We start from the raw sequence: 13,357 nt of genomic DNA on the forward strand, positions 1-13,357 counted from the left end.
CTCACTCACATGATTTTTTTATGACTACCTTATCTCTGTACCCCACACATATGTAACGAGCAGGGAATTTCAAACACAGATTCAAACACAAAGACCAGGGAGGTTTTCCAATGCCTCGCAGAGAAGGGCTCCTATTGGTAGATGGGTTCAAATAAAAAAACAGACATTGAATATCCCTTTGAGCATGGTGAAGTTACTCGTTACACTTTGGATGGTGTATCAATACACCCAGTCACTACAAAGTTACAGGCATCCTTCCTAACTCAGTTGCCAGAGAGGAAGGAAACCACTCAGGGATTTCTAAACCTTCCTAAACCTCCTAACAGGGATTTCACCAAGAGGCCAATGGTGACTTTAAAACAGTCACAGAGTTTAATGTCTGTGATAGGAGACAGCTGAGGATGGATCAATAGCATTATAGTTACTCCACAACACAAACCTAAATGACAGAGTGAAAAGAAGGAAGCCTGTACGGAATACAAATATTCCAAAACATGGTCCAACCCACATGTTGTTATAAAACACAGTGGTGAGTTCTGTAGCTAGCAACCTTAATAAACCTGAGTGTGCAGTGATAAGTAGCATCCAGCGATGTAAGTGTTGATGCCGTAACCTTCATGTAAATAACATCCCCATAATCTGTAACAGACATAAAAGTAGCTTGCACAATTTGCCTTCTATTTGTAGAGGACAAACATGTCCTCTACAAGAAGAAGTCTAGCTTGATTTTTAGCCGTTTATAAAGTTCGTCAACATGCATTTTAATAGACAGTTCATCATCCCTAAGTATTTATATGCAGAGACCCTTATCAGTAGGTGATGGTGATCCTAGAGATTATACCTGTCTATCTAAAACATGGGTCTCCCATGGTGTCTGTCTCCTTCTCCATCTGAGTGTTTAATTGCCTAATTGATCTGTTCATTGGAACCGATAACTCATTAATACGATCATCACACACACACTTGATTTTTAGTATAAAAGTTTGTCAATATGCATTTTAAAAGACAGTTTATCATCCAACCATATCCCTATGTATTTAAATGCAGAGACCTGATTAAATCGAGAAACATCTAAGCTAGTAAGTGCAAGTGTATTTTCAACCAACTTTTTTAACCTATTAAAAATCATAAAATGTGTTGTCTTTGCATTTAAAACAAGTTTCAGCTGTATAAAATACCTTTGTAATATCTTTAAGAAATCTGTCTCCAATAATGATAATGCTTGGTCAGCCGTTGAAGCGATAGAGTACATGACAGTGTCATCAGCATATAAATGAATTTTACACTTTCTTATCTCATCACCGATATTGTTTATGTAGAGAGTAAACAGTAATGGACCGAGTATAGAACCTTGTGGGACCCCTTTAACCAACTCCAATGGCTTCGACTGGATGCGGTCTACTCTAACAACCGGACTTCTATCCTTTAGATAGTCATGAAACCAACGACAGGCATCCAATTCCAGTCCTATTGGCGACAGTTTACCCAAAAGTATCGCATGGTCTACAGTGTCAAAAGCTTTAGATAAATCTATGAACAAGGCGGCACAGTGCTTTCTATTATCTAGGGCATTAGTAATATCATTTACAACACGTACAGTGGCCATAATAGTCCTGTGTTTAGGTCTAAAGCCAGATTGATTACTAGAAAGAGTATTGTTAACAGTTAAAGAAGATTGTAGTCACCAATGACTCTAGAAGTTTAGCCAAACAGGAGAGCTTAAAGATGGGCCGATAATTATCCAACTCACTACCATCACCTCCCTTGAGGAGTGGTTAAACAAAAGCTGTTCTCCAAGATTTAGGAATCTTTCCTACGACTAATGTTTGATTAAAGATATGCGTCACTACACCAGAAATAATAGGTGCCGAACACTTGAGTAAATATGGATCCAGATTGTCAGCGCCTAATGATTTCTTAGAATCTATAGCAGATAGTGCAGACCTCATCTCCTGTGACTTTTGGAATATTAAAAACCAGCTTACTGTTTTCCACATCAGGCCGAGGGACTGAAACAATAGACCAGTATAATAGACCAGTATAATAGACCAGTATAAGACCGGTCAGGATCATGTTGGACATTTTTTTATTTCAAAAAGAAAACCAGCAGAAATACAATGCTTACTAAAAACATCACAAATTTCAGTTCGGTCAAGATGTCAAGGAGTTTCCTGGTCTAAGTGAGTTATCTAAAGGGAAATCGTCGAAGTACTCTAGACGGAGTGGGAGTTCAACTAGTGGATACCCCTTTAGAAGTGGCCATGGCAGCCGCCATTCAATAGCCCTCAGCGATTCACAGACCGCTGTCCTACAAGAGAGGATGAAACTATTAGCACTAGAGGAAAATGAGCGTCAGATTGAGGAGAAACAACAGGCTGACGAACGATGTCACCAATTGGATGTGGAGGCCCGTAGAGCTCTACAGGAACAGGAATTCATTGCCAAGGACCTGACACAGCAGCGACGGCACCGTCAAGCCAGAAGGGAATTGGAGGAGGTACGGATGGTCTCATCCTTCCTGGAGAGGAACGAACAGGGAGTTGACCTGACCACCCCTCCACATGGACCTGACCTGTCTGCCTTTCTTTCCCAATCTGCCCCTCTGGTACAGCATGGCACACAGTCCCCGGTGGCTCCGGGGTCAACAGCCAACACGGAGCATGGGAGACAGGCCGCTCCGCCAACGCCCTCTATGCCAGTGACACAAGTTAGCATTCCTCCATCTGGACAAAGCATCACTCCTTCGCCTTTCTGCCAATTACCAACCACAGCAAATCATTCCTTTCGTCCAGGGCCAGGCCAGTCCTCAAACATCAGGTCGGAGGGCTCTCACCCAATTCCGGCTGCCACAAATGGAGGGTCTGGGACAGTAGGGGACCGGCCCAATGAGGCCACAGTGGGCTCATCAGAAGTCCCGGGTTTATCCTTCACGCAACCAGAAGAGGGAGCCAACATTATGAAACTTCTAGTAGCCTCAGCCTATGGAATTCCCAGACCCAAACTGCCATACTTTGAAAACGGAAAGGAGAGTGAATTTGTCCTTTTGGAAATGGCATTGGAGAGCCTACTGGGTATTCACAGTCATATGTCAGAACGCTACAAATACCAAGTACTAATGGATCATTTGCGGTTTCCCAGTGCATACAGGCTGGCCCAATCCTTTATGCACTCCGCAACACCATACACTGCAGCTCTCCAGGCCCTGAAGGCGAGATATGGTGAGCCACGTCAGCTAGCCCAGAATGAACTAAACAACATCCTGAACACGTCTCCAATTAAATTCTCCCTGGCTGCCCAATCCCTGACCTCAATGCTCCAATCCGTTGAAGGAGAAGATGGGAACGAGCTGAAATGTGGCTCCCACGTGGACAGGCTTCTTAGCAAACTTCCAGTGTACCTCAGAGACAATTTCATTGAACAGTGTTTGAATAAGGGCATTGTTACGAATCCCTTTTGGCCCGACAGTCTAGGGGGGATGGTAATGAGACCCGTAACATATCTCATGCAAATTATAGTTGTGACAAAGTAAGTGTGAACGAAATAACCACGACAACTGAAATAATACCGTCAAACTCAGGGTATATTTATAAACACACGGTAATGGGGGGAGCAGGAAAAGGGGCTGAGCTGGACCCAAGGAAAGAAAGAATAAGTATTCAAAACAAGCTAGACTAGCCTACTTCAACAACAGCTAACTAACTAACCAAAAATACAGTGGGTGGTCCGCCCAGTTCTAACTAGTGTATTTAACAAAGTTCACCTACGGGTAGTGTATGCCCATGGGCGACTTGTCTTGGTTTCCCCCTTTTCCCACCAGCAACAAACAAACACCATAACCAAAACAATACTCACAGGGGATGACAAAGTGCTATGGAGGTGCTCAAACAAAAGAGAGGTTAATTAATACACAGAGAGCGAGTGAAACACAGAGGTCTACAAACATGGCATTTACAAAGAGATTGAGCTACTGAAATCTACGAAGAACAGAGATCTACAAACATGGCACTTACAAAGAGATTGAGCTCTAGAGCAAACAACTGATGGGGTTTTTAAACCAAGGGAAAGGAACTGTGATAGGGTAGGAAACAGGAGGAGGTGTGTCTTCTGATTGATGATTGATTGTTGACTGATTGGGGAGTGATGATTTTCACCTGTGAGGGGAGAAGGAGAGAAAAGAAACACACACGATACACTCACAGGATACTTGTATCCGTAACAGGCATCCTGAAAGAGTGCTTGAGAAGCACCTATGCTCTCGGAGACCTGCGCCGCATGGTTGGAGGTGAAGGCAAAGGCGAAGAGCATCGCTCACCAGGCCACAATCTCAGCCATAGCCACCGGGGGAAGGAAGGAATTTGAACACCAGGAGGGACAGAAAAGGCCAAATCCCACTACCATGTACTTAAATAGTGAGGCCGGGGAGGAACCCGGGAAGAAGACCCCTTAGAGCAAGACCATCAAATTCCAGCCTTACTGCCCATAATGCAATAGTAAGGGGCACTTCCTTGGCTCATGCCCCAGGGTAAAAAAGCTCACTCAAACTCAATTGAAGGCCTGGATCACTTCAGGCGAGCGATGCTACAAGTGTGCCCGTAACCATAAGGAGACCTGCGCATTGAGGAAACCCTGAAACCGCTGTAAAGAAATCCATCTCACCGTGTTGCATAATGTAATTCCCCAAGCACAGAAGGAGCAGAGTATGCTCATGGTAGGAGCTGCAAAGGAGCTGTACCTCGACCAGCAGAACCGGTCTCCAAGGGTCATGTTGAAGGTGGTCAAGGTCACTCTGCAAAGTGAAGGGAGAAGCATCGATACATTTGCCGTTCTAGATGATGGGTCAGAAAGAACAATCATTCTCACGGCGGCCACCCGTCAGCTTAACCTGGAGGGGACCCCCGAGACCCTTAATCTCAGAACGGTGCGCCATGATGTTATGCAAATGAAAGGCTCTGCTGTGACCTTTAGCATTTCACCTTCAGGAAACAGGGACGCGGCCTATAACGTCACCAATGTCTTCACGGCAGATGGCTTGAATCTCGCAGAGCACTCCTGCCTGGTAAGTGTTCTACAGAAACAATATCCTCATCTACGAGGATTGCCTCTTCCTAACCTGGCCAGAGTAGCGCCACTTATCCTGATTGGGTCAGACCACCCACATCTCGTCACCCCGACTAAGACTATACGAGCTGGACCAGAAGGAGGGCCCATTGCTGTCCATACATCCTTGGGTTGGGCTGTGCAAGGTCCATCCCATCTACTTCTCTCCACCCAAGCTGTACAGTCACAGCAAGTCCTCTTCACCAGAAGCAATCCAGATCCATTCCCCTGTGCAGCCACTGACCTCCTTCGGAATGTTGAGATGCTCTGGAAGATGGACACCTTCTCCAAGTGGAAGCTACAGGAGGTCACTCGCTCGAAACATGACTCCTATGCATTAGACCTCCTGGAGAAGAGCACCACCACCACTGAAATGGATGGCGTTCGCAGGTATGCAACCCCACTGCTACGGGTGCCCAACCATCCTCCTCTGGCAACCACGACACGGGCTGTACTCCCACTACTGCGTGGAACGGAGCGACGCCTGGTGAAGAATCCTGAGCTTGCAGAAGTTCATAACCGACAGATTCATAACCTTGTGAAGGCAGGCTACGTCACAGAAGTGACAGCTCATGAAGAGGGAAACGCACTCCGTGAATCCTGGTATCTCCCTCACCATGTTATCCAGCAACATGGTGGGAAGTACCGACATGTCTTCAACTGTTCATTCCAAGCTGCTGGTCAAAGCCTGAATGACTGTCTACTCCCCGGACCAACCTTAGGTCCTTCCTTGCTCGGTGTCCTTCTCCGGTTCCGGCAGCACTCTACAGCCATCAGTGGAGACATCAAAGCCATGTTTCATCAGATTAGTTTACTGCCTTCCGACACCACACTGCTCCGGTTCATATGGTGAGATATGGAACGAGATGCAGAGCCCACAATCTATAAATGGCAGGTACTCCCATTTGGCACCACCTGCAGTCCTTGCTGTGCCATATACGGTCTGCAGAGACACACACGGGAGCATCCAGACAGTGACCCAGAAGTATTGGATTCAGTGGAAAATGCCTTCTATGTGGATAACTGCTTACAGAGCGTCCCATCCACGGCTGAAGCGAAAGCACTCCTTGATAAAGTATGGAATCTCCTGTCCAAAGGGGGATTTGAGGTCCGACAGTGAGCTAGTAACAGAGCGTAGGTTATCCAGCACCTCCCGCCACAAGCTAGGTCCAGTAGCAGTGAACTATGGCTAACGCAGTCTGGTTCTAACCCAGAAGAGCCCACTCTAGGACTGAGGTGGAGCTGCATACCGGATACCCTGGGGTATAAGCACCGCTCATCCCCGAGTACCGAAACCCCCACTCTGCGCACCTTCTATCGGACCCTGGCCAGTCAATACGATCCTCTTGGGTATATCCTGCCATACACAACCCGGGCCAAAGTCTTAGTCCAGGACGTGTGGCAGACCAAGAGGGACTGGGATGAACCAATCCACCCGGCTGACCTAGGTGGAACAATGGATCTGTTGGGAAATGGAGTTAACGGAGCTCTCTGATGTCCAAATGCCAAGATGTTATGTACCATCCTGTGCTGACCAACTGGGATCATGCCTGGAACTCCATGTGTTCTGTGATGCTTCGGAGCGAGCTTATGGGGCAGTTTCCTATCTAAGAGTGGAGGATAAGGCAGGCCACACCCATGTCTCCTTTGTCATGGCCAGGTCCAGGGTCACACCGAAGAAGCAGTTGTCAATGCCTAGGCTGGAACTCAGTGCTGCCCTTTCCGGAGTCCAGTTGGCCTCTACCTTGCGAGCCGAGCTCACCTTGCCAATCCCAAAGGGTCATCTACTGGAGTGATTCGACCACTGTATTGACCTGGCTCAAGTCGGAGTCCTGCAGGTATAAGGTGTTCGTCGGAACTCGCATTGCGGAAATCCAAGACCCAACGGAACCAACAACAGCTCTCCCTGACCTAGCACAATCCCAAACACTGCTGGATCTGATCGCCTCCACAAACCAGACCTCAGATGGGGTGGCTTCGATACCTACCTCCCTCGCGGCAGAGACACTACTCCTTCAGCAAGCACAAGCAGTTAGCTTCCCTGAGGAGTTAAACGCTCTGAAAGCCGGTGGGGAAGTGGCTAAGGACAGCCGTCTTCTCTCTCTTGCCCCAGAATATGATCCAATCCTTGGAGTGATCAGAGTCGGAGGGAGGCTGCGCCAAGCAGAGGTTTTGGACCCAGATGCTATCCACCCAATTATCCTTGACTCCAGACACCCTCTTACCAGGCTCCTCATCAAGAGTTATGATGAGAGGCTTCTCCACCCAGGGCCAGAGAGGGTCTATGGGGAGATGAGGCGGAAGTACTGGATAATTGGAGGACGAGGAGCCATTCGTAAGCACCAATACGCCTGCATAGAATGTCAGAGATGGCGGGCCGGAGCCACGGTGCCCAAAATGGCAGATTTACCTCCTGCTCGCTTGTGCCTCCTTAAACCACCCTTCTGGTCAACAGGAGTAGATTGCTTTGGCCCCTTGATGATCAAGCTAGATAGTCATGTGGAAAAGCGCTGGGGTATTCTATTCAAGTGTTTGACATCTAGATGTGTCCACCTGGACCTACTGGAGAGTTTGGATACTGAAGTCTTTCTCATGGCCCTACGGCGGTTTATCTCCCGACGGGGGAAACCCTTCGAGATCCTGGTTGACAGAGGTACGAATTTCAGGGCAGGAGAAGCCAGGTTGGAGGAAGCCTTCCAAGCCATGGAACCCAGCCTCCAGGATCAGCTGATGGACCAACAAATCTCATTCAAATTTAACCCTACAGGAGCTCCTCATTTTGGAGGAACATGGGAGCGAGAGATCAAATCTGTAAAGACGGCCTTACGAGTCGTACTGGGGGACCAAACTGTCACTGAAACTGTCTTGAGGACCGTCTTGATAGAAGGGAAGGGATACTGAACTCCAAACCCTTGGGATATCTCTCTGCAGACATCGCTGACCCCGATACGGTTACACTGAATATGCTCTTGATGGGACGCCGAGATGCGTCACTTCCTCAAGCCATGTATGCTGATACCAACCTCGTAGGCAGACACAGGCGGCGACAGCCAAATCTTAGCTGACCATTTTTTTGCCCGATTCATTCGGGATTACCTACCAAGTCTACAGCACAGAGGGAAATGGCGGAGAGAAATGGCCAGCCTGGAAACTGGCCAAGTAATAATGATGGTGAACCCTCAGCTGCCTCAAGCCTCCTGGCTGGTGGGCTGTATTACTAAGACCATGCCTGGGACCGATGGTCGTGTTAGATCAGTGGAGATCCAGGTGAAGAACAGGACATATATCCGGCCAGTTGCCCGACTAATTCCTCTCCCTGAGATGGCAGAGGACGGGGAGCAATGAGCCTTTTTGAGGAGTGTGGAATTTAACCCATTTCCAGGCTGGCTGTAGAAAAGGCCCATGGAGTTGGTGGAATACTCCTTTAATTCATTGCCATTTACTCAGCAGAGCCAGGGGCGCTTTCATTAGGTCAGGTGGAAATGTCCGACAGTTCTCAACTCCATAAAAGGAGGAAATTGCCTTTGCCTGATCTCGCTGCTTTCTCTTCCTTAACTCCATCTGATCCAGAAGTTCTGTGCGTTCATGAATCCACCACAGACTACCACAGACTACTCAGTAAATATACCACTTTATGGTTAAAGGAATTCCTGCCTCAGTCTCATCCATTCCTGTGTCACCTTCACTGTCAGTCATCCTACCTGTCCAGCTATCCACACAGATTCCACTAATCTTGCAGGGGTACTGTCACGACTTCAGCCGCAGTTGGTCCCTCTCCTTGTTCGGGCAGCGTTCGGCGGTCGACGTCATCGGCCTTCTAGCCATCGCCGATCCACTTTTAATTTTCCATTTGTTTTGTCTTTATCTTACACACCTGGTCTAAATTCCCCAATGACTCTGTCCCCCATGTCTGTTTGTGAGTAATTGTTTATATGTAGTACAGTCCATTGATGTGGGCTCTCTTTATTGTATCGCATTTGTATATTTTGAGTAAAGTACGTTTATTTACTCATATCTGCTGTCCTGCGCCTGACTACTCCACACCAGCTACAAACAGACCGCATTACAATAGTGTATGAAGGGGTGTCCTCCATCTGCTGTAATTATAGTGGATGAAGGGGTGTCCACATACTGCTGTATATATAGTGGATGAAGGGGTGTCCTCATTCTGCTGTATATATAGTGGATGAAGGGGTGTCCACATACTGCTGTATATATAGTGGATGAAGGGGTGTCCTGTATATATAGTGGATGAAGGGGTGTCCTGTATATATAGTGGATGAAGGGGTGTCCACATACTGCTGTATATATAGTGGATGAAGGGGTGTCCACATACTGCTGTATATATAGTGGATGAAGGGGTGTCCACATACTGCTGTATATATAGGTAATGAAGAGGTGTCCACATACTGCTGTATATATAGTGGATGAGGGGGTGTCCTGTATATATAGTGGATGAAGGGGTGTCCTCATACTGCTGTATATATAGTGGATGAAGGTGTGTCCACATTCTGCTGTATATATAGTGGATGAAGGGGTGTCCACATACTGCTGTATATATAGGTAATGAAGAGGTGTCCACATACTGCTGTATATATAGTGGATGAGGGGGTGTCCTGTATATATAGTGGATGAAGGGTTGTCCACATACTGCTGTATATATAGTGGATGAAGGGGTGTCCACATACTGCTGTATATATAGCGGATGAAGGGGTGTCCTCATACTGCTGTATATATAGTGGATGAAGGGGTGTCCTCCATCTGCTGTATATATAGTGGATGAAGGGGTGTCCACATACTGCTGTATATATAGTGGATGAAGGAGTGTCCTCATACTGCTGTATATATAGCGGATGAAGGGGTGTCCTCATACTGCTGTATATATAGTGGATGAAGGGGTGTCCACATACTGCTGTATATATAGCGGATGAAGGGGTGTCCTCATACTGCTGTATATATAGTGGATGAAGGGGTGTCCACATTCTGCTGTATATATAGTGGATGAAGGGGTGTCCACATACTGCTGTATATATAGGTAATGAAGAGGTGTCCACATACTGCTGTATATATAGTGGATGAAGGGGTGTCCTGTATATATAGTGGATGAAGGGGTGTCCACATACTGCTGTATATATAGTGGATGAAGGGGTGTCCACATACTGCTGTATATATAGTGGATGAAGGGATGTCCTCCATCTGCTGTATATATAGTGGATGAAGGGGTGTCCACATACTGCTGTATATATAGTGGATGAAGGGGTGTCCTCATACTGCTGTATATATAGTGGATGAAGGGGAGTCCACATACTGCTGTATATATAGCGGATGAAGGGGTGTCCACATACTGCTGTATATATAGTGGATGAAGGGGTGTCCACATTCTGCTGTATATATAGTGGATGAAGGGGTGTCCACATACTGCTGTATATATAGTGGATGAAGGGGTGTCCACATACTGCTGTATATATAGCGGATGAAGGGGTGTCCTCATACTGCTGTATATATAGTGGATGAAGGGGTGTCCTCCATCTGCTGTATATATAGTGGATGAAGGGGTGTCCTCATACTGCTGTATATATAGCGGATGAAGGGGTGTCCTCATACTGCTGTATATATAGTGGATGAAGGGGTGTCCACATTCTGCTGTATATATAGTGGATGAAGGGGTGTCCACATACTGCTGTATATATAGTGGATGAAGGGGTGTCCTGTATATATAGTGGATGAAGGGGTGTCCTGTATATATAGTGGATGAAGGGGTGTCCACATACTGCTGTATATATAGGTAATGAAGAGGTGTCCACATACTGCTGTATATATAGTGGATGAAGGGGTGTCCTGTATATATAGTGGATGAAGGGGTGTCCACATACTGCTGTATATATAGTGGATGAAGGGGTGTCCACATACTGCTGTATATATAGTGGATGAAGGGATGTCCTCCATCTGCTGTATATATAGTGGATGAAGGGGTGTCCACATACTGCTGTATATATAGTGGATGAAGGGGTGTCCTCATACTGCTGTATATATAGCGGATGAAGGGGTGTCCTCATACTGCTGTATATATAGTGGATGAAGGGGAGTCCACATACTGCTGTATATATAGCGGATGAAGGGGTGTCCTCATACTGCTGTATATATGGTGGATGAAGGGGTGTCCTGTATATATAGTGAATGAAGGGGTGTCCTCATACTGCTGTATATATAGTGGATGAAGGGGTGTCCTGTATATATAGTGGATGAAGGGGTCTCCTCATTCTGCTGTATATATAGTGGATGAAGGGGTGTCCTCATACTGCTGTATATATAGTGTATGAAGGGGTGTCCTCATACTGCTGTATATATAGTGGATGAAGGGGTGTCCTGTATATATAGTGGATGAAGGGGTGTCCACATTCTGCTGTATATATAGTGGATGAAGGGGTGTCCTCATTCTGCTGTATATATAGTGGATGAAGGGGTGTCCACATACTGCTGTATATGTAGTGTATGAAGGGGTGTCCTCATACTGCTGTATATATAGTGGATGAAGGGGTGTCCTGTATATATAGTGGATGAAGGGGTGTCCTCATTCTGCTGTATATATAGTGGATGAAGGGGTGTCCTCATTCTGCTGTATATATAGTGGATGAAGGGGTGTCCTCATACTGCTGTATATATAGTGGATGAAGGGGTATCCACATTCTGCTGTATATATAGTGGATGAAGGGGTGTCCACATACTGCTGTATATATAGTGGATGAAGGGGTGTCCTCATACTGCTGTATATATAGTGGATGAAGGGGTATCCACATACTGCTGTATATATAGTGGATGAAGGGGTGTCCTCATACTGCTGTATATATAGTGTATGAAGGGGTGTCCTCATACTGCTGTATATATAGTGGATGAAGGGGTATCCACATTCTGCTGTATATATAGTGGATGAAGGGGTGTCCACATACTGCTGTATATATAGTGGATGAAGGGGTGTCCTCATACTGCTGTATATATAGTGGATGAAGGGGTATCCACATACTGCTGTATATATAGCGGATGAAGGGGTGTCCACATTCTGCTGTATATATAGTGGATGAAGGGGTATCCACATACTGCTGTATATATAGTGTATGAAGGGGTGTCCTCATACTGCTGTATATATAGTGGATGAAGGGGTGTCCTCATACTGATGTATATATAGTGGATGAAGGGGTGTCCTCATTCTGCTGTATATATAGTGGATGAAGGGGTATCCACATACTGCTGTATATATAGTGGATGAAGGGGTGTCCTCATTCTGCTGTATATATAGTGGATGAAGGGGTATCCTCATACTGATGTATATATAGTGGATGAAGGGGTGTCCTCATTCTGCTGTATATATAGTGGATGAAGGGGTGTCCACATACTGCTGTATATATAGTGGATGAAGGGGTGTCCACATTCTGCTGTGTATATATAGTGGATGAAGGGGTGTCCACATACTGCTGTATATATAGTGGATGAAGGGGTGTCCTGTATATATAGTGGATGAAGGGGTGTCCACATACTGCTGTATATATAGTGGATGAAGGGGTGTCCACATACTGCTGTATATATAGTGGATTAAGGGGTGTCCACATACTGCTCTATATATAGTGGATGAAGGGGTGTCCACATACTGCTGTATATATAGTGGATGAAGGGATGTCCTGTATATATAGTGGATGAAGGGGTGTCCTGTATATATAGTGGATGAAGGGGTGTCCTGTATATATAGTGAATGAAGGGGTGTCCTCATACTGCTGTATATATAGTGGATGAAGGGGTGTCCTGTATATATAGTGGATGAAGGGGTGTCCTCATTCTGCTGTATATATAGTGGATGAAGGGGTGTCCACATACTGCTGTATATATAGTGGATGAAGGGGTGTCCTGTATATATAGTGGATGAAGGGGTGTCCTGTATATATAGTGGATGAAGGGGTGTCCACATACTGCTGTATATATAGTGGATGAAGGGGTGTCCACATACTGCTGCATATATAGTGGATGAAGGGGTGTCCTGTATATATAGTGTATGAAGGGGTGTCCTGTATATATAGTGGATGAAGGGGTGTCCTGTATATATAGTGTATGAAGGGGTGTCCTGTATATATAGTGTATGAAGGGGTGTCCACATACTGCTGCATATATATAGTGTATGAAGGGGTGTCCTCATACTGCTGTATATATAGTGTTTTATGTATATCTGCCTCGTACCCATGGACTCAGTACTGGTACCATTTGTAAATAGCCA

This window comes from Oncorhynchus mykiss, chromosome 10, assembly GCF_057628025.1.
Source record: "Oncorhynchus mykiss isolate SJ-2025 chromosome 10, ASM5762802v1, whole genome shotgun sequence".
NCBI classification, from domain to species: Eukaryota; Metazoa; Chordata; class Actinopteri; order Salmoniformes; family Salmonidae; genus Oncorhynchus; species Oncorhynchus mykiss.